The sequence below is a fragment of the Arvicanthis niloticus genome, chromosome 5 (genome assembly GCF_011762505.2).
Source record: "Arvicanthis niloticus isolate mArvNil1 chromosome 5, mArvNil1.pat.X, whole genome shotgun sequence".
Lineage (NCBI taxonomy): Eukaryota > Metazoa > Chordata > Mammalia > Rodentia > Muridae > Arvicanthis > Arvicanthis niloticus.
In genome coordinates, this window is record NC_047662.1 from 95,270,569 (window position 1) to 95,293,535 (window position 22,967).

The 22,967-nt window shown below is 38.1% G+C and overlaps 1 protein-coding gene across 3 annotated transcripts in view; it reads right to left on the bottom strand.

Moving 5' to 3' along the window:
* Plppr1 (phospholipid phosphatase related 1) overlaps window positions 1–22,967 on the bottom strand; it is a 247,265-nt gene that overhangs the window by 128,384 nt on the left and 95,914 nt on the right. Inside the window, exon 2 of one of the 3 annotated variants that reach the window (XM_076934990.1) lies at window positions 20,274–20,317. The exons of 1 other annotated variant lie outside the window; for it this stretch is intronic. The gene's annotated coding sequence lies outside the window, so the exon portion shown is untranslated. Of the gene's footprint in view, window positions 1–10,176; window positions 10,653–20,273; window positions 20,318–22,967 lie in introns of those variants that run through there. One more of the 3 variants, XM_076934991.1, reaches the window with a different exon arrangement.

Here is a 22,967-nt window from a genome sequence, read left to right on the forward strand (position 1 = left end):
CCTGCCCCATCTCCAGTGTATTATACAGATCTTTCCTTTTCTCCTTCCTTTCCAACTCATCACTAACAGGCACTCCCTGGAAACTCATCAGCCAAGCCCGCCAGAGAAGCAAGTCTGCCAGTAAATAAGGTAAGCAAGCTTCAGAACTTCACTGTCTCTCCTCTCCTACAAATCTAATTCTCCAGTCTCATCCCTAGCCCTGTAGCAGACTATCTGTTGTGGCCTCTCCTCACTCTCTGCCTTCATTCCCAGGGGACTAAATAGATCCTGAGGGAACATTCTTCTTTCCTTCCTCTTGTGAACCCTTCAGAAACCCCGATCAGTCCATCTGTATCCCTACATGTAAGCTCCTCATTCTTAAAAACACATTTACCCAGAAACCCAGTGGCCACACCTGGCAGGATTGCAGATAAATTTCTTACAAGGCAACTCACAGCTACCACACTCTCCTAAAAACCATGGAGGGAAACAAAACATGAAACAAACCCACTCAATAAAGACAAGACCAGATATCAACAGATAGAATTACACTCATCCCCAAACCAGAAGCCTATATATCAGAAAAACAAATAAACAAACAAACAACCCAACCCCCCTAAAACTCAAAACCAAACCACAAATAAAGAACAAAATCAACCAAAACACAAAAACCAAAATCAAAACCCAAATCAACCCACCAAAACAAACAAACAAACAAAAGACAATAACAGCTAGGAGAATCAATGTCTCCTCAAGAGCCCAGCAACCCTACCAAATAGGACCTGAGTAGTGCAACATAGCTGAAGCATAAGAAAAGGACCTTAAGATAGCCTTTGTGAGTATGATAGAGGGTCATTAAAGAGAAAATGAATGATCTTCTTAAAGAAATTTATAAAAACAGTGAAAGGATATTAATAAAACAGTTTAAGACCTGGACATAGAAATGGAATAAAAAAGGAAAAATGCAAGCTGAGGAAAATCTGAAAATGAAAAAATTTAGGAACTTTAGCAGAAACCTAAGAGGTAAGGCTCACCAACAGAATGTAAGAGATGGAAGAGAGAATCTCAGACACTGAAGACACAATAGAAGAAACTGATAACCCAGAATCAATAACAAAGTGTTAAATTTCTTAAAAATCCTGCCCAAAACAGCCAGGAAATATGGGGTACTATGTAAAGACCAAATCTATGAATAATAGAATGGGGGAAGGAGAAGAAAATCAGGTGTCTTCGTTGGGGTTCTATTGCTGTGAAGAGACACCATGGGTCTGTCTTACAATTCAGAGATTTAGTCCATTGTTATCCTGGCACTAAGTATGGTGGCATCCAGGCAGACATGGAGACATAGCTGAGAGTTCTACATCTATCCACAGGCAGAAGGGAGGGACAGTGACACGCTGACTAGGCTTGGGCATCTGAGACCTCAAAGCCTACCCCCTAGTGACACACTTTTTCCAAAAAGGCCACACCTGCTCCAATAAAGCAATACCTTCTAATAGTGCCATTTCCTATGGACCAAGCATTCAAACACATGAGTCTATGGGGACTAGTCCTATTCAAACCACCACACCAGGTAAAGGCACAAAAGTTGCTTTCAATAAAATTATAGAAGAACATTGCCCTGACCTAAAGATGGAGATACCTATCAAAATAGAACAAGCATACAGAACACAAAAAAGATTGGACCAGAAATAAAGTTCTCTTAGCACACAATAATCAAAATACTAAATGTACAGAACAAAGAAAGAAATATTAAAACAAGGAAAGACTATTAAAGGCTTCCAGAGGAAAAGTCCAAATAACATATGAATAGAAAACCAACCAACTAATCAAACAAGCAAACAATATAAAGGATCAATAAAATAGAGAGCTGGTTCTTTGAGAAAAATCAATAAGATTGACAAACCCTATGAATAAAGAAAATGCAAATTAAGAAAATCTGAGATGAAAAGAGGGCACAAGAATAGACACTGAGGAAATCCAGAGAATCACAAGGAAAGTCTAAAATCTAGAAATCATAAGGAGAATTTTAAAGAGATGACTAATTTTTCTCTATAATTACCACCTAACAAAGTTAAATCAACATCAGATAAGCAAATTAAACAGATGTATAACCCTTATTGAAATAAAAGCAGTAATTAAAAATTTCCCAACCAAAAAAAAAAAAAAAAAAACCAAAACCAAACAAACAAACAAACAAAAAAAACAAACAGAAAAAAAAAATACACTAGGCCAGAAGGTTTTAGTGCAGAATTCTACCAGGCTTTCAAAGAAGAGTTAATGACAATGTGTCTCAAATTATTTCTCAAAATAGAAACAGAAGAAACATTGCCCAAATCATTTTATAAAGCCACAGTTACTCTGATAAACAAAATTGCACAAAAACTCAACAAAGAAAAAGAATCTAATTACAAACCATTTTCTCTTATAAACATAAATGCAAAAATGCTCGATAACATACTTGAAAACCAAATCCAAGAACACATCGAAAAGACCATCCGTTATGATCAAGTAGGCTTCATTCCAGAAATGCAGGAATGGTTAAATTGATACGTATAATCCACCATATAAATAAAATAAAAGACTAAAGCCACATGATCACTTCATTGGACGCAGAAAAGGCCTTAGACAGAATCCAAATATAATTACTGAGGAGATTAGGGATGCAAAGGATACAGTAAGTCTATACACAATATCAATCAACTTAAATGGAAAGAAACTCACAGCAATTCTGCTACAATTAGGAATAAAACAAGGATCTCCACACTTTCCAAACCTTTTAAATATAGTACTTGAAGTCTTAGCTAAACTAATAAGACAACTGAAGGAGATCAAGGGGATACAAATTGGAAAGGAAGAAATAGCAACTGCTATAATGCTATATATAAGTGACCAAGCAGAGGCTGAAGGAAAGGCCATCCAGAGACTGCCCCACCTGGGGATGCATCCCACATGCAGACACCACACCAGCACACTACTGAGGATGCCAAGAAGTGCTTGCTGACAGGAGCCTGATACAGCTGTCTCCTGAGAGGCTCTGCCAGATCCTGACCAATGCAGCCAAGGATGCCCACAGCTAACCCCTGGACTTAGCACAGGGACCCCAATAAAGGAGTTAGGGGAAGGACTGAAGGAGCTCTAGGGGCCTTATCTGGCATAAATAGGAATCTTGTGAAGACTTGATGCCCAGTGTAGAGTAATGCTAGGGCAGTGAGGCAGGAGTGAGTAGGTCGGTGGGGGAGCATCCTCATAGAAGCATGGTAAGGGGGTACGGGACAGGAGGTTTGTAGAGGGGAAACTGGGAAGAGGGATAACATTTAAAATGTAAATAAATAAAATACCCAAGTTTTTAAAAGAAAAAGAAAATATACTCAGCTTTAAAAAAAAATACTCACCAGTAAACTTCTAAAACTGATACTTTCAACAAAGTAGCTAGATACAAATTTAACTAAAAAAAAAAGGTAGACCTCATATATATAAATAAAATTAGAAAATAATCAGAGAAACAGTACCTTTTACAATATCTTCAAATAATATAAAATATCCTGGAGTAACTAACCAAACAAATGAAAGACTTGTATGATAAAACTTTAAGACAATAAAGAAAGATATTGAAGAAGATAGCAAAAGATGGAAAGATCCCCCATGCTCATGGATTGGTAGGATCAACATAGTAAACATGGCCACCCAACCTAAAGAAACCTAAAGATTCAAAGCAATTCCCATCAAAATTCTAACACAAGGTTTTCATAAATCTTGAAAGGACAGTTTTTACCTTTATGTGCAAAAACAAAAACCCAGGATAATTAAAACAATTCTGAATAATAAAAGAACTAACTACTAGAAGTATTACCATCCACAACCTCAACTTATACAACAAAGTTATAGTAATAAAAGCAGCAAAGTATTGGCTCATAAACAAACACATTGATCAACAAAACTGAATTCAAGACTAGACATAAACCCACACATATATAGACATTTGAGTTTTAATAAAGAAGCCAGAGAATCACATTGGAAAAAAGATAGCACATCTTCAATGAATGGTACTGGTCTAACTGGATGGCTGACTATATAAGAACCCAAATAGATCCACAGCTATTTCTCCATACAGAACTAACTTCAAATGGATCAAAAACATTAACATAAAACAAGATACACTATACCTGATAGAAGAGAAAGTGGTGAATAGCCTTGAACTCATTGGCACAAGGAAAGACTTTCTGAACAGAACACCATTAACAAAAGTATTAAGGCGAACCATTAATAAATGGGACTTTATTAAACTGAGAAGCTTCTATAAAGCAGAGGAAACCATCACTACAACAGAGCAGCAACCTACAAAACAGGAAAATTTTTATCAACTACACACTCACTAGAGGGACAACATCCAAAATATATAAAGAACTCAAAAAGCTAGGTATCAACAAAACAAAACAAAAACAAATAACCCAAGTTAAAAATGGGATATAGATCTAAAGAAACTAACTGTTGGAGGTATTCTTCAGCTATTGAGGGATTTCTCAATAATATGATTGAGAAACACTAATGCAATATAAAACTTCATTAACCATCAGGAAAATGCAAATCAAAACTACTTTGAGATTTCACGTTATACCTGCCAGAATGGCTAAAATCAGTAAAACAGATGACAGTTTGTGCTGACAAGAATGTGGAATAAGGGGAACACTCATCCACTGCTGGTGGAAGTGCAAACTTGTATAGCCCCTGTGGAAACTGGCATGGCGGTTTTTCAGAAAGATGAGGATTGAGTTACCTCAAGATCCTTTCATCTCTTGTCCAAGCATAAGGATTACAGAGTCCATAATGTAGTATGTATAACAAATACAAGATATGCCCTTTAAATCTTCAAATGTGCCCTTTAAATCTATTCAGATGATTCCTTGCTTTACATGGACTCTACATCAGCTGAAATCTCGAATTTCATGGAGAACAGAAAACTGGTGACATTCACATAGAAAGGCTTATAATCTAAATTATCTATCAAGACTGCATAAATTTTTGTACAAAAATGTATTGCTGGGAAACAAGTCAAGTAAATGCAAATGTAGTCAAGAAAACTGTTCTTCATTTCCTCAGTCACTCTAGACACTTGTTTACATCAAAATGTAATGACTTTTTTTAAAAAAAAAATATTGTAACCATGTTTGTGTGACAAGCGGTGGTGAGATGGTAGACTGGATATAAAACATTAGGTTCCTTCAGCTATTAAGGTTGGCCTTTAAATAGAGTATTTCTCAATTTCTTTCAAGCTTTAAAGCTCACTTGTGCTTCAATGAATAGCATTAAACCTCTTTGCTTTTTGTAATGTCACTTTATCAGCAAGGCTTTTTGTCCTTAACCTACAAGAGATATAAGTGTGAGTTTCCTAAATGAATGGCACTGCCAGATGAATACAAGTGTGAGCCTCCGAAAATCAGAACTGACTGCAAATAGAACAAGCTGGAAGATTGCTTCCATTCACTGCAGATGTTCAAATAAATAGAGACACATTATATGGGGGCTAGAACATTACTCTGTCACTATAGAAGTAACCTTTATGAGAGCAGAGACAAGGCATTTGGGTTTGTATTGTATATTAAGAAAGCATTGGTTTTTGAGAAAGCTCTTAATATATTTGAATACAAGCACAACTATTCACTAACATGAAGAAAGGGGAAAATGGGAAGTCACTTGTTTGCCTGCTATAATCTCACTGCATGTTTCCTTATGTTTTATACATTGTCTTAGTTAAGGTTCTTGTTGCTGTGATGAAACACTCTAATCAAAAAGCAAGTTGGACAGAATGGAGTTTATTTGCCTTACATTTCCACATCATAACCCATCATTGAATGAAGTCAGGACAGGACCTCAAACAAGGCAAGATCCTGGAGACAAGAGCTGACACAGAGACAATGGAGGCGTGCTGCTTACTGGCTTGCTTTCCATGGCTTGCTTACTCTACTTTCTCAAAGAATCCAGGACCACCAGCCCAGGGATGGCAACACCTACAATGAGTTGAGTCCTCCCACACTCTAACCAAAAATAAATAAATACATAAATACATAAATAAATAAATAAAATAAAATAAAATGCCCAGCACGCTTGGCTACAACCTGATCTTGGAGGCATTTTCCCAGTTGGATTTGCTTGGTGTTGTGAAAATGTGGCTCATTAAGAGCTTCAGGAAGAAACCACAAGGGCTCTTTAGTTTTTCCTGCTGATTGGTTCAGCGCTCTTCTTATCTCATTATCCAAATTTCTCTTCCAGTCTCAAGAGTGAATTCCTTTCATGTGATATCCTCTATCCTGCCACTTGCTTGGCTGCCTTGTGGTTTCTCTATGAGGACATTGTGAAATTACCTTACTTTCTAATGTGAAGCTTTCTTCACATTAGAAAACAGATGTTAACCAATTAAGTGCCCTGGGAATTAGACAATGATAAGTAATTGATAATCACTTTATCTGCTTGAATAAAGAGATCATTTAATAAGCCTTACTAAGGTCCTCTATAGAACAGATCCTTCTGATTAAGCACAACTGTTTCATAGCCTCTTCTTCATGACTTCTGCTCGTTCAAGGACAACAAGAGAGAACAAATAGGTGCTCAATGGTGCCTACACTCACCAGTGCTTGCACAGGCAGAGCACCACACACATCTGGATCTGACTTGTCATGACACAAAGGAATAGATAGACAGTGTGTATTCTAGACTGTGACTGGGTGCAGGCCTACCCTTGTTAGACCACACCAGTGTTCAAGTTTATCCAACAAGTCTATTGCTACGTTGGTTCAAAGTGCTATCCACTTATTCATGTCTTATGGTTGATGCTCATGCTCACCTACCTGAAGAAATCTGCCATTTGAGTTGTGTTCTGGTGACATCAGGCTGAGGTACAGGCTGTGAGTGAAACTGCCCATGTTTCATTGCAATGAAAGCAACATGTAAAGATGGAAGAGAGCTTGGTGGAAACAGAGGAGAAGGTGTTCTCTTCATCCCAAAGTGTGTGTGTGTGTGTGTGTGTGTGTGTGTGTGTGTGTGTGTGAACATGTTCCATCAAGTCTTTGCATTTAGGAGCCATATTTACACATCTGTATAAATAAATAAATAAAGGCTTTATACATTTTTGCTCTCTGTAATCATTTTCTCTTAACAACTCTATAAATGTTCCCTCTAAAATCGAAAGAGGAAGTAAACCTCAAATTATTCATTTATATATGCATGTATTTGTTTATGTATTTATTTATTGTTTTGAGTAATTTTAGCAAAAGTAAGGTAAAATGGGTTATCTCCAAATGCTAATTGTTTGACCTCATGCATTTTTTTAATAAAAATATTCTTGAGTACCTATGCATTAACCACAGGATACTTTGTATAGATGATGATTTAGCCAAGGCAGAGTTTAGCAACTGCCTACTTGATGTCAAGTGGCTCTTCCCTTCCCCTCCAAGGCTAAGGTCATGAAGAGAAAGGAATAAGGAGTTTCAAGCATCTCTTCCACGTATATAGTTGTAACATGTGTAAATATTCATGATGTGGTATTCATTTAGCCAACATTTAAAATGGAGACTCAAGGAACTTACAAGTTGCATCAGTTTTGTGGTCTAGAATAGAGGTCAAATGGTGACATATGTGCCTGTAGAAAATCAAGTGAGACCTTTGTCTAATTTCAAGATAAACTGAGTGCACACAAGACAAATCATGGACTGGACAAATTTACAAGTTGCCTCCTCCCACCCTGTTGGTGGTGATACAGCGTGCCCTGTACCTTAGCACCAAGCCAGTGACTTAGACAGCATTTACCCATAGCTTGCTGGTACATTAATGTACCACTGTTTGAAATGATTATGTTAAACACATTCCCCTCAGAGGGGATCCTGGCAGAAGCAGAAGTTGAGCTCTTTGAGAGTACAGAAGAACTAAAAAAGGAGAGAAAAGTAAAAAGAGATTGAGGGTGCCAACTAATTTGGGAAGTAAGTTTGCAAGCTGGTTACTATCCTGATTGTCCTGTGGATTTTCTCCTGCTTGTCTCTTGTATGTTAAGACAAAAAGCCATGGTGATAAAGTGAAATTACAAAAAGCAAAGAGGTTTAATGCTATTATTCACTGAAGCACAAGTGATCTTAAAGGAAATTGAGAAATACTCCTTTTAAAGGCCAGTCTTAATAGCTGAAACACCCCAATGTCACGATAAAGTGGATTTCCCAAGTCATTTTGAACAAGGAAAAGTGAGTTACAAATGTCTGCAAAGCAAAGATGACAGAAAGCAAAGGCAGGCACTTTGCTTCAGCAGCCAGATGGGCTTTTGTAGAGGTGTTTCCTGTGACTCCCACTGTGGCCATCAGAGTGTGGAGAGCCAGCAGGCTCTACCATGAGGGGAATCAAGGAGTAGACAGTAACCTATTCCACATCATGGAGCAGCTAAGCAAATGCAGTTCCCAGACAATGACCCATAAAATTAGCCTGGGTGGAGGAAAGCCAGCTCTGAATTACCTAGAAGAAAGCAAGCTACTCTTTCTTCTTCAGCCATTTCCAACAGGCCCAGGTTCTCTTCAGGTGTGCTTCTCGGGAACTCCAAAGCACATCAAGGCCATTCCATATACTCTCACTCAACTCTGATTCTCCCTTAAAATAGTGCCACTGCTGCCTCAAAATGTCTCTGAATCCATTTACTTTTGGAACAACCAAGTAACAAGAAGCAAACTAATGCCTTTTATATTTTAGTCTTACAGGCTCAGTTGTGTCTCAGAATAGGATTCAAAGTTGTACAGTTTGGCCTAGAATGGTTGTTCATTTCACCCAGTTCAGTTCCTATGAATGTATGAATCAATCAGTCTCTCCCCTCTCCCTCTCCCTCTCCCTCTCCCTCTCCCTCTCCCTCTCCCTCTCCCTCTCCCTCTCCCTCTCCCTCTCCCTCTCCCTCTCCCTCTCCCTCTCCCTCTCCCTCTCCCTCTCCCTCTCCCTCTCCCTCTCCCTCTCCCTCTCCCTCTCCCTCTCCCTCTCCCTCTCCCTCTCCCTCTCCCTCTCCCTCTCCCTCTCCCTCTCCCTCCCCCTCCCCCTCCCCCTCCCCCTCCCCCCTCCCCCTCCCCCCTCCCCCTCCCCCTCTCCCTCTCCCTCCCTCTCCTTCTCCTCACCCCCCTCTCTCTCTCCCTCCCTCCTGTTCCTCCCCTCCTTTCTCTCCTCCCTTTTCTCCCCCTCCTCTTCATGCCTGCATGCAGAACTGGCTGCATCACTGCCCTTGCCTTCCTGCACTCTGCTCTTTTGTACTCTAGCCCTGAATCTTAGCCCTTCCCACTCTCCTCTCAGTGAGCTTTTCTCTTTGCTCCATGAAACACCACATCTTCACAGAAGCTTTTAGAAACTTATAAGGTATGCACTGAGTTTAAGAGGCCAAACAAACTCATGGAATTTATAATGTTGGTAACAGTATAAACTCCTGTCCTACTTCTGCCTAGCTCCTTGCTTCATTCTTCAGACAATCACAATGAAATATTTTCATTGTTGCCTTTGTTATTCAGTAACTAGATTCACACATGAAAACAAAGTACTGTGATTAGTATCAATATACTGAGAAAAAAATATTTTAACCCCCAAATAGCAAAAGAAAATCTTAAAGAAACTATATTTGTATATTCCAAAATAGAAATTTTTCAAAAAAAATTAGATGTCATTGTAGCTAGTGTCCTTATTTAAATATCTATAATAGCAAATACAGTGTATATATTTTAGGATATGAGTTTTATGTTTTGAGTTGGTTTTGATTCCACCTTTAACAGAATTCCTATGTACCTAGAATATTTTAATGATTAGTTTTAAATTTTCTTTGTCATATAAACTTGATTTTCACAGTGAAATTCTAACTTAACATATTTCCACACCAAGTATTAGGAATCAAATAACACCATTTCTATTGATATTGGAATTAGGTATCAAGAGTTACATGCAATTATTATCATTCATACATATGAAAGAGGTTGTTCTCCAATATGCAGTTCTATTTAGACACATTTGTTTTACATAAAGCTATGTGACAAACATGTACACTAAGTTAAACATATATAATGTATCACAAGAAAGGTGGTAATGATGCTATTCAATCCCTCAGGCCTTCAATCAGTCTGCAAAAGTGCAGATCTTCTAGACCACCAGAGAACTTGTTGGTGCCTTGCCCACAAACCTCACGTCTTACTACTTTACCTTGTTTGTCCCAAACTGGCTTCTGTGAAGATCTATCTGCAACTTTTCTTTACCCAAGATCACATTAGCTGATGTGAGAAGGTCTGCAGTGTAGGCTGGAAGGGTCATAGAATTAATACTCCTAAAACGAGCCTGTGACCAATGTTTGCTGACAGGTAAAAGTACCCAAGCTTCCTTACTCCTCAGATGAGACAATTCTGGAACTTTCTTATAGGGTTAAGCTGCAGTAACTCAGAGTTAACTGTCTTGATTTAAGCCTTCACTGGCTTTCTTCCTTCCCCATCTAATTTTTTTTTTACCCTACTACCAATACTTCCTGGTTTTCCCAAAGGAAGTGCTTGCATTTGCTTTATTGTCTTAAGGCATGTGTCTCTGAGGATCCATACTAAGACAAAGGCCAAATCCTTACTGAACTCCTGGCCCTTCCATCTTCCATCTCTTTTCCTCTGTTGAGCTCCTCTTTTTCGGGGGAGCCAAACTTGTCTAACTTTATAAAAATGCTCCTTTGTATCTGCTTTCAGATGAGATGGTAGGTGGCTGCTTCCAGAATCTTCGTTCCAACCCTTCCCTCTTTTCCTTTGTAGCTAATCCAAAGAGGTCTTTGCACATCTCTAGTGGTTGTACTAAGGCTCATTTACCTAACTCTCTATTGAAGTCCTTTTGGCTGAAGGTCAACAATGACTTTGTAAACACCAACTCCAACTAAATGTTCCTGACCCTCATTTGCCAGATTTCTCTGCAATTTGTAAGAAAGGAGAAATGTTCTCCAAGTTCATGTGAACTCAACTTTTGTGACATTATTCTCTTGACTTTCTTCTTGTTTTTATCTGATTGCTCTTTTGTAGTATGCTTTGCTGAGTTCTATTCTACAAGCCATCTGAATTTTGATGTTACCTAGGGTTCTCTTCCAAGTTGCTCCTTTCCCAGGCAATTTCACTTAGCCACATTGGTTTTTCTTTGTGGTTATTGCCATTGTTAGGTTTAAAATCCCAGGCTGACCTGGACATCTCCATCCTCTAGTCTCAGCCTCCTGAGGGCTGGCGTTACAGGTGTGCACTACCACGCTGTGTCTTGATATACTCTTGTTGTAACCATTACAATATGTTAGCAATGCTCAAATTCATATATTCAGGCTTCCTGCTTCTTCTGTATTTAAACACAATAGATGTACTAGTGAATGTGTACAGGAATCTGGAGTTCATATATACAAAACTAAACTCACTAATTTAGTACCTTAGCGAAAACTCCAATTGTCATGTTGCCCGTTCTCTTTTTCAGGGATCATGGCTAGTCAGCTTACAGGTCAATTGTTCCTTCTAAATATTTCCAAAATATTCCCTCTCCATCTCTATTGTCACAGGAAAATCATGTAAAGGTGGAAGGATGCATAAATTAAGTAGGTTTTAGAACTTAGTAGTTCCAATTTGTCATTGTAATAGCTCATTGCAGTTCTTCAGTGGCTCCTTCACAGAGCATGATAGCTTGAGGCATTTATCTCCAAGCTTTCTCACATCCACAAATCCAGCCTTAAATGGTCAGTGTGTAAGAAGTGGACCAATGTTGATGTCAGGCATTCTGGCACATAAAGATAAAGCTTAAGCTTCTTTATAGGTTATGTAGGGATCTTTAGAATCTTAAGCCAGCCTGTTGCTGTCATTCAGTCATATACAGTTCCCGGCAAATGCTTAGTGAAAGCATTTCTTAGCATCTGAACTCCACCTACTTCATCTGCCTGGAGCTGTTCTCTTATCCTTAACTGTCCATCAACATTGATTCTTTCATTAAAATCTCCCCTGAGCCTTTCCTCTCTGTCCTTCCCTGACCCGACCAGACAGAATTAATCACGTCTTTGGCTCTGCTGTTGTACATTGCTCTTCTCCATGTACATTGTTCTTTTACTTATGTGTCTCATATCATGTTCTCTTTTTGATGTCTGAGTATATTTCTAATTAGATGACAAACTCTTCCACCTGCACAAAACTCAGTACCATGGTTGTAAGGTGTGCCAACTATTTTGAAACACTTTGTGTACTTTGCAGTTAACCATTATACATACAGAAGTCTTATCTTTCCTACTAAGCACTCTGTTCCAAGAGGGCAAGGTCAGTCCCCGTTATTTTTTAACTGCTGCAATCCAGAGGCCACTTCTATCAAAGATGTTTTCAGTAACTCTTTGTTGAATGGCTACCTAGCTATACCTTTGTAGTTACTTAATTAGGTTTAATATTACTAGCCTATAGGAAACATTCATAAATGTTCAAATTGAATGGCAATTCCCACACCCAAATAACACAGGAAAATAGCAAAGTGAATGGTTGGAGGCAAGAGATCTCATCCTCACATAATTTTGCAAATTCCTACCTTCTCAGTTTTACTTTGAGGATTTCATTAATCAAGAAGCCTGATGGTAAATTAAAGCAACTTTAGGAATAATGAAAAATGGGTTGCCTTTGTCAGCCCTACTTGAATGAGTTTACAGTAGATTCTTTGAGCTTTATATGAATGAGGTCTGAGACTATGTTTGATCTCAGTGTAAAATATACATTGATGAATTTGTACTCATTTGTACTCAGCAAGAAAGAAGCAGCTGCATACATACATAGCTGCCAACCCTTTAGGAAGCAAAAGGAGAAGGGGAGGCACATACTGATGCCTCACACAAGACTCCCTGTGTGGCTCCAGCATCCACCCAGAATGCTAAAGATTCTGGCAATGATCTCCTTCTCAAAAGGATGCTGTTCTTCTAGCCACACTCTGCACTATTTTAAAGCAAGAAGCACTCATCTCCCATGTCAGCAATAGATGATTCCTTCCTTTGCTTGGAAGCCCTCATGTATCTTCCTTTGAAAACAAGTACACATATTTGAAAGCAAATAAACAAGCAGGCTGCTGGGTATGCCAGCAAGTCTAGGATGACCTAGATTTATAAAAATTATGCTCTGTGGCAAATATTGCCATTTAAATATTATCATAGTTTTAAAAGTTTGTCCTCCTGGAAGGCTTCTAAAAACATCATCCAACCAGGTCAGCCGGTAATAAATATTGTTAGTTTCATGTTAACTAGCACACAGACTACATTTATCTATTAGCCACATATGGCTTTTTAATCTGATTTGACTTTTAAAATCACAGCCTTGATTAATAGTATAAATGTCTTTCCGTTTTGTTCACTCAAATACCGTGTTGTAGAATAACTGCTAACAGGAGAGACTTCTGTCATTGTAAATGGCAATGCTGCTCTCCATGCAGTACAGAAGACCAGCAATGCTCTGGGAGGATACTGAAGGCAAAGCATGCCCCTCAGGTCTCACGCAGCACTCACATACCAGCACCGAGTTACAGCCACTGCTCTTCAAGGCCTATTGAAAGATCATTTTGTTTGAGGCAAAAATATATTGTTCAAATATGGATATGAAATCTGATTATTCAAGCATCCAAAAGCAGCAGGTTGTGTTCTGATGCTTTACTGGGTCTGAAGGAAAATGATAGCCAAGTGGCTCTTGCCATAGCCAAAATATAACTTCCTGTTTTACAAAGTTTCTCAGGAAAGCACACTGAGGAGTAACAGGAGGCAGCATTCCCCAGATCACACACCAGATCTTTGAGTAGAAAAATTAAAATCAACTGCCTAAGAATAAACCAAACAAGCACAAAGTAACAAATTTTAAGATAGGCATTTGAGACAAGAAGGCTCAGCCAAACTTATGGAACATTCCAAATTAATTGTTCTGTTGCACTCTATTCTAAGATAATCCTCTGAAACTAATAATCAGAACAAAAAATATTAGATATTGTCTAATATCTCTATTTGAAAGCTACAAAACTAAATAAACAAGAACTAAATCCCCCACAACCATGAAGAAATTATATTAAGAAAATGTAACCTACACTAAAGATAGAGTTCTACAAGTAACTCATTAGACATGGGGCTGTTACAAATAGGTTTAGAAAGAGTCTTAAGAAGAAACATGGGACTTCAGAGAGGTGAGTATTACACAAAGGTGCCAAAAAAGATTTATTAGAAAGCAAGAAATGAAGTGGAAAAAAAAGGATAAATATATGACAAGTAAAATCCCATTAATAGCAGAGCGAAAACAAAGACGGATGCTGTAGAAAGTCTTAAAGAAAAGGCATGAAACAAAGAAAAAGGATGTTAGTATGGCTAAAAAGGATACCATAGTTGTGAAAGGCAAGAGAAACCTGAAATACATGAAACTGGTGTTGATGAAACAGAGCAAGAAAAAATAACAGGATAAAAACATTCAAAGATGCAGAAGAAGAAAACAATACTGAATACTGAAGGAAAGGTTCAAAAACTCAAGATAAAAAATACACACGGTATTATGGAGGTAGGAAGAGGAGCTAGAGAAATGACATTTTCTCTAGAAAGCCTGGTGTGGCACTGATGAGGGTTTTAACTCAAAAATATGAAAATAAAAACAACTCGAATTATTATTCATGTAAGGCAAAGAGAATAAAATTACATTGACCACTAACTTCTATATAAATTATAGTCAAATAATATTTAAGTAAAATTCTACAAAAAACAAACAAACAAACAAACCTATAACTATGCCATAAGAATTTCATGGCCAACCAAACTGTTCCATTTGGCTAATTCTAGTACATGCCTGGTGTGAGAGTCCACTGTAGGGAAAGGAAAGCCACTATAGATCCCAAGTGGATAAAAGACAACAAGAGGGATTCTAGAACTCTGTAGAAGTTTGCAATTTACATAGATAATTCCATCAGGTGTGTCAGACAGCAGTGATCATAGGTCAGAAAATTTCAAATGTTGCGCTCTCTAGGAACCAACTGTGCTTGAGGAAGATTAATCTGGTGGGAATTTTAGGATGGGTAACGGATCATGGGTAGGGGCATATTCCTAGGGTTAGTGTGCGAGGAGGACTTTCCTGACATCATGAAAATGACAAAAGGCAGCTAGAGAGAATATCTGAGATTTATTCTAGGAGAGAAGGTCTAAGCAAAAGAGGCTGGAGGTGAGGTGTTATACTAAATACTCAACTCTGGCTTCCTGGAATTGCTGCTAACAATCCCCCAGTCTTGTGTAGTTTCCCCAAGTTAAGTGTATAAAAAAGTATCACTTTAGAGACAGATAAATGCAGGTCAGATTAGCAGATTAACCTACACTAGAGCAGGATCCACAGACAATTAAACTAGAAAGGACAGTGAAGGAGATGTGGGTGCAAAGATGTTTGCACTGAAATGCCAGAGGCACATTCCTGAGGGGAGCACAGGGAAGACACTGCTCTCTTCACAGCTATGACAAGATGTATAACCTCAACCACCACATACTTCATTCAGTCCATCCTGGCAGAGTGGTAGGTAGATGCCATCCTAACTGCACACAGATAAGAGGATCCACTCTTTTGCTCACTCTCACAAAGTGAACATGCAAGTTTGTCTTCAACTGTGACCATAGCTGACAAAATACCTTCATCTACAAGAAAAGGGTAGCAGCTGAGGCTTGACAGTTAAATACAAATTCTGAAATAAAAATATTTTTGGATTCTTATTCCATTTCTACCACAAACTGGGTGGCATTAGGCAAATGACTTACTTCTGCTGAGTCAGCCTTGAATATTTTCTTACAGGGTTCTTGTGAGGATTTCATAAGGCAGAAAGAGTGAAAAAGAGAGAGAGAGAGAGGTCTAGATGCACGAACATGTGATATGTGGGCATATCACCCTTCCACATACCTACTGCACCAGTGGCTGGTTTCCCACAAAGCCACTTCCAGTTCTCACAGCTATGCCCTTCCTATCTCCTCTCCATGTAGATACTCACGGCTCCTCTTGTCCTGGAAGTTCTACCTCTTTGTCCTGTTTTCTGAATCTCTTTCTTCTAAATTCTAATCTCGATCCTTCTGAGTCACAGGGTGTCTGCCTCTAGGGCCTTTTGCTATTCTTTTCCTCCCTTCTAGGAGCTTAGGACTCAAAAGACATGGAGCCAAAAAGGTATTGGTCCAAGGGCAGATTCCCAAGGCAGATCAGAACCATAGGATTATGAAGAAGCATTGTGACTCAAGTGACTATTTTTTCTAATACTAGCTCAAAATGAGAGAGAGAGTGATATAGAGAGAGAGAGAGAGAGAGAGAGAGAGAGAGAGAGAGAGAGAGAGAGAGAAATGGAGGGAGGGGGTTAGAAGAAGAGGAGAAGGAAGGGAAAGAAAAAATGAATGAGAGAAAGAAAAAAAAACTCAGTAATTCCTAAAGAAAGCCCTCACTGTGAACATCTCTCATAAATCATAAATGTACAGACCTTGAAAATATACAAAACAACTAGGCACTGGGGAAGGTTATGCTGTGAGACACAGAGAGCAGCTTGTGTGTGAATTTCTTAGGAGGCCATCAGACCAACTAACACACACTTGTAAGCACAAAGCCTCTTTTGTACGGTGAGGACTGAAGTTGTTCTTGGGTCACAGAGGCAGTTTCTCTTTAGTTCTAATGTTGACAAGTGTTAAAACTGCCAATATTTTATCCAATATTTTGGTCTAGCAGAACCCTAGTCTTTTTTATTAAGTTAGAAACAAATAAATAGTCTTTTTTATTAAGTTAGAAACAAATAAATATTTAAGATTCTTATTATGAAGTTGTGAAATGTCATTAGCACAAAACAAAGCATCTCTGAATTCTGCATGTTAGTAGCATGTTCCTCTAGTCGCATGCTAAGTTTCTTAGAGGCAGAACCCATCCCTCCAAACCCAGGATAATGGTCTTGCATCCATGGGGACTCAAACAACAGGCTATGTACTGGTTGCCAGTAGAGATACATAACTAGAGCAACCTTTCAACCTCCACTGGGGAGTAAGGGAAGTCATTTTCCCTGCTCTTCCTTCTTGGAACTTGATTGCTTAGCCAGTGTGCTGAGGTGAACATTTAGCTGTGATGCTTTGCAGGTTTGCCAAATACATGACCATTTAAGAGAAGGACAATGTAAGACACCTAATTTTGAAATATTTTTATATAAATAACCTCTCTTAAGTTGGAATCAGTAGCAGAGTTTTCTAAAGGAGATACACTGTCTTCCTAGTGAGATCTTACACAGTGAGCGTTAATACTGGTTTAGTATCAGGGACTTCTTCATCTAAGACTACTGTCAAGACTCCTTTTAAACAATAAAAATCCATCTGTTTATTTAACCAAACATTTAGTCAACTAACATTTACTGAGCGTCCATAAGGTGGCAGGCCCTAGGCTAGTTACAAAGTGCAGAGGTAACTATATTGCGGCTCTTCAAGGCAAGAAACATAAATATTTATGCTACACTAAAGAAATATGAAAAGATAAAATTCTATGGTCCCAGAGGAAGAATAAATTACTTTTGTTCAAATGGGATGATGGAAAGACTCCCAAGAAGGTTAGGTTTACACAGGGACTTTCTTTTCCCACTTTCTTTAATTCATGAGCATATTATTTTTATTTTTTATATATTATTTAAAATTAAAAGCAATTTCCATTGTTGTGAACTATAAGAAAGGATTTGGAGAGTTATCCAATTCCTTTTTGTATATCACAATAAGTGGGATTCTTCTAGTATAGTTCAATTTAGATTAATAATATATTTGACTTTTTATACTTTAAGAGGCATTTTAAACGTAGTAATCAATGAGGTGCTGTCTTGGTGACCAACTTTGAAACACAGCTGAGTAAAACGTGACATGGAAGCATACAGATGAATAGTTTCATCAAATTGTAATATAAAATTGAGCAAAAAACTAAAACTAAAAAATTCTATATGTGATATGATATTATCAGAATGAAATGTGAATATGCATCTTCTTAACAGGCAAATAAAATAGTATACTATATATTTATATTAAATATACATACAGTTTTAAATATACATTGTGTATATATTTTTAAACCATGTATACTGTAGAATGGCTAAATCTACCACACAGAGGGCCTTTATATGCACCTATATTTGTAGTAGGGACAGTTAATATCTACTTTCTAAGTTGTTTTCAAGAGTATAGTGCATTATTAATAGCTACAACCACCACAGAATATGATAGATTTGTGGAGTTATTTCTTTCCATTATCTGCGATTTTACTTTGAGCACTCTTCAGTCTTCCCAGCCTCTGGTAACTACCATTGGATCACTGCTTCTATGAGTCATAAGAACATGAGGGTGAGCCTGGATTTAGACACAGAGACAAAGATTGAATGGTCCTCGGGGACTTTCTCAGCATGCAGAGAAAGAGTCAAAAGAGTATCCAAGCAGGTAAAACAGCATGGGGATGGTTGGCATATTGAAACATCTGCAGAGTCTACTAGGCTAAAAGCCTCATTATATAAATAAGAGGGTGGAAATATAGTAGCTTAGTCTATGAAGGACAATATTAACTGAGTGACTGCTAGAAGTGCATATTCTCACCTGACTTGTATGAATCTCCTAGAAGTGCCATAACGAAATGTGAGCCAAATTATGTGGCGTCAGTAACAGAAATTAATTTTCTGATAATTCTGGAGCCTGGAAAGTCCTGGTCAAGGTGCCACCAAGTTCTGTTTTCTTCTTCTTCTTCTTCTTCTTCTTCTTCTTCTTCTTCTTCTTCTTCTTCTTCTTCTTCTTCTTCTTCTTCTTCTTCTTCTTCTTCTTCTTCTTCTTCTCCTTCTTTTTGGACTCTCCATGGCTTGCAGTTTGTTCCTGCTATGAATTCTAACAGCAAGCCCATTGCTCCAAAGCCTCCAAAGAGTTCTGTGTCTTCTAATTTCTTCATATAATATGTGAGTCATTGGATCAGGGTCCTTCTTAATGACTGATGTGTCTTTGCATCAACTGTATCTTTATATGTTCTACTTCACATAAAGTTACATTCAGAGGCATAGGGAATCGGTGCTTAATATGTGTATTTGAAAGGGGGCATATTTTATTCACTATCAATATGCAGGACTTAACAAATTCACACAAGAATAGTGCTAAAGAGATAGTACTCTCGCTGATATCCTTCAGATGGTTTTGATTGACTAAGATTTGGAATCATTGCTATAGACAAACTAGGCATTAGACATTTCTAAACATAGTATGGTGGTTTGAATGAGAAAGGCCCCCATAGTCTCAGATATTTAAATATTTGATTTCCAGTTGGTGAACCTATCTGAGGAGGTTTTGGAGCTATGGTCTTGCTGGGGGAACTATACCACTAGGGTATGTTGTGAGTGCTTAAAAATGTGTTCAAGTTCACTTACTGTTTTCTGCTTTCAGATTCATTTCCAGCTCCAGTCACAGTGTGTGTGCTGCCATGCTTCCCCAACATGGTGATGATGGACTCTAATCTCTGACCATAAGCCCCAAGGAAACTTTTTATACTTTCCTTGGTCATGGTGTTTTACCACAGCAATAGAAAAGTCAGTAATACTTAAAGCAACAGTACTATACAACTCTGTGTGTGTGTGTGTGTGTGTGTGTGTGTGTGTGTGTGTGTGTGTGTGTGTGTTAAGAACATGATTGCAATAATACAAGGCTGTAGACTGGTAGAACAGAAGAGAAAGGGGACAACTAGAGGCTTTTGTAACCCAAGGAAAAGACAGCAAAGAATACAACAAGCAATCTATATACCTGTGTTTCATTCAAACAAGTATTATAATTATTATGTATTATAATTAAATTATTATTTACTATAATTATTATATTATAATTATAATATATTTAATACATATATATTTATTATATATATTATAATATATAATATATGTATTATAATTAAAATAAGACCACTCAACTCATGCTTCAGTTGATTATTGAACTCATACCTCACAGAAATTTTCAGTACTTGCATATGACTCCATTAAATCCCTTCCCCGGTCTGCCTTTCCACTTAGACTTGAGTCCAGGCATAATAGTTATCCCAGTCTATACCTCAGAGTCCTTCTGTGCTTTCATGCACACCTCCCCATGACCTTCAGGACAAGGTCCCCATTTATCACACTCTCCACTCAGTCCTTAACACTAGCAAAAGAAGAGCTAAATAAAGAAATTAAAGAAGCAGTAGCAGGAAATGAAAATGGATGCAAACTGAAAAGATGAAGCTTTAATAGGGACTGGAAAGGATTTTAGAAAATTTTCTCACCTGGAAGAATCTCCTTTTGTTGAATGAGGATATAGAAGAGGTACCTGAGAGAAAAGACATGTTGGTAGAGCAGTCATTCTCACCACAGCTGAGACAGGAGAAATGCTAATCATGGAGGATTTTCCTAGTATGAGTTCCTCTAGTACCTGGGAGGGAGCCAACCAATCCAATCCAAACACAGGCATGTGCAATTGAGGCACACCGAATTACAAGCTCATCTTCCAAAGGATGGACTTAGCTAATATTATGATATTACAATATTATGATATTATGTTCAGGGGCAGGTTTACCTCCTAATCTTTCTATGAATATTCTATCTTCCTTTAACAGATATAACAATTGATTAAATTACCACAATAGAAGACCCAAGAAAGTATGATGTCGTGGCTAATGGGGCCAAGCTTATAGCCATAGTGACATAGTGACCTATTATTCACAGACTTTGAACAAGTTATTTGAGAATTCTGTGCCTCAGTGTGTGTGTGTGTGTGTGTGTGTGTGTGTGTGTGTGTGTGTGTGCGCGCGCACATGCGCGCGCGTGTATCATACTCCCATGAGATACTTTCTTGGTAAAGATTATGAAGATTATATAGTGAGAGGAAAGATCAGGAGGGTTTGGATAGAGAAATGCAATAAATGCTTAGAATATTCCTGGAGAACAGAAGGTAGACAAAAATAACAGCAAATCTGACCCTTGTTTTTCTCTTTCTAGTCATGGCTTTTCTGTGATGTTGAGAGCTTCTGGGTCTGTATAAGGATTGGAGTTCCGGAGAGCATGGGAGTACAAACTGTCCCTGATAGAGGTTCACAAATGATAAGGGTAGTACCTCAGTACAGTTTCCCAATTTTAGTTTTTATGTCTATCCAATTGCTGTACAATTGACTTTAAAGGCAGCACTTTTACTCTCTTTTACGGTTTTTTTCTAACTTTGAAAACAACCATGAAATCATGAGTTAGTTTATTTCTTCATACTAAACTTAACAAATACATTTTTAATGCTCATATCAATATACAACCCAGAATCTTCCTGCATATCTTTTGTTGGCAACAACTCACTCTTGCTACAGTCAACAGTTAAAAGTAAGATCTATTCATTTGAGCTTTGACCTAAGTTCAATTCCACCTGCCAAAGGGTTGTGAGATTTGCTACTCATGTTTACTTTATGGATTATACAAAGCAAGAACGAAATCAAGTGATTAACAGAAAATGATTATCCCAGTGAGCAGCCTGAAGTGGATGTGAATTACAGATGTTTTATTAATTCGACCCCCATAGTCCATAATGAATGTAATGGTAATGAATAAATAACATGAACTATAACCAATACTTCCACATCTACAACCTTTCCTCTGCCCCGAGAGATAAGCCTAAGTTGTCCTAGAGCCTTGTGTCTCCCCACAATGTCTAACTCAGTGCTCTGCCTTCTGTAGGCATTCCTTAATGTTTATTTTCTGTCCAAAGAATTCTTACTAAGTGAATATTCTATTCCTACTCAGAGATAACATACATAAAGTGTTCTGTTTTCTTTCAGAGAGAAATGTCCATATTTGGATCTTTCTCCTGGGATTCTTGCCAGGTATCATCATCCCGATGACTCTAGCAGGGCAAGTGTTACCCACAGACAGACCTTGGGATCATGGTCCAAAGAAGCTCAGCATCCACCCGTTCTCACATGTGCCTTCTGCCTTGCTGATTTTAGTCTAGCACCTTAGCACTGAATCACACTTTTTTTCTGGTTAGACATAATATATTCAAGTCAAATGGTTGAGATCAATGAGTCTTATACAGTCAACCAGAGGAGTCTTCCATACAGCCCAGTGGCTAAATTAACTAAAGTTACTTGGCTGCTATCTTCTACTCTCATTCGCCCACACTGAATCTAAGCATTTAACCATCTTGTTGGCTTCTTCTCTGCTATGTTAGCTTACTGTGTATCATTAAATGGCTGCCTCTGTTAATGTTTTCATCATGATGCCAAGATACCAAAATACAACAGCATAAGGGAGGAAGTGTTTCTTTGGGCTCTGAGTTACAGAGGTTTTAGTTTGGCATGGTGGGAGGTCATGGAGGAGAAGAACAACTCACACTGTGGCAGAGGGAGGGAAGAAGTGGGAGAAAGTGGGAGGGGAAGGGACAGGAAGAAGAGAGAGGAAGAGGAAGAAAGGGTCTTCTATTCTGGTAATTTAATCAATTGTATATGTTAAAGAAAGATAAAATAGTCATAGAAAGATTAGGAGGTAGATTGGTTGCTGGTTTCTTCTACCTTTTCCTTTTTTTATTTTTTTATTTTTTTTCAAATCTAGGATCCCTGGCTATTGGAGAGCTTTATTCACAGTCATGAATTGGGGATTCCCCTAATTGAAGCCTCTGGGAACTTGGCCTTACAGAGACATATAGGAAGGTAGTTGATCTCCTAGGTATTTATTTCAATCAAGTTCCCAGTCAGGACTAACAATCACATCGCCATTTGCCATTTTACAACAGGGGAGAGGGTGAGGAGGGCTTTAAATAGAGAAAGCACCTGGGGAGTGAAACCATTCTATGTGTACCTGTAGGACGGCTTCTGCCTTTTGTCAGCGTAAACCCGTGCCTAAACCTAATACTTTACAGAGTGATTTTCAGCCTCACACTTTCAGTGATGGCTTTTAAAATATCTTTTACATGAATCAACAACCAATGCAAATCTTAGAAA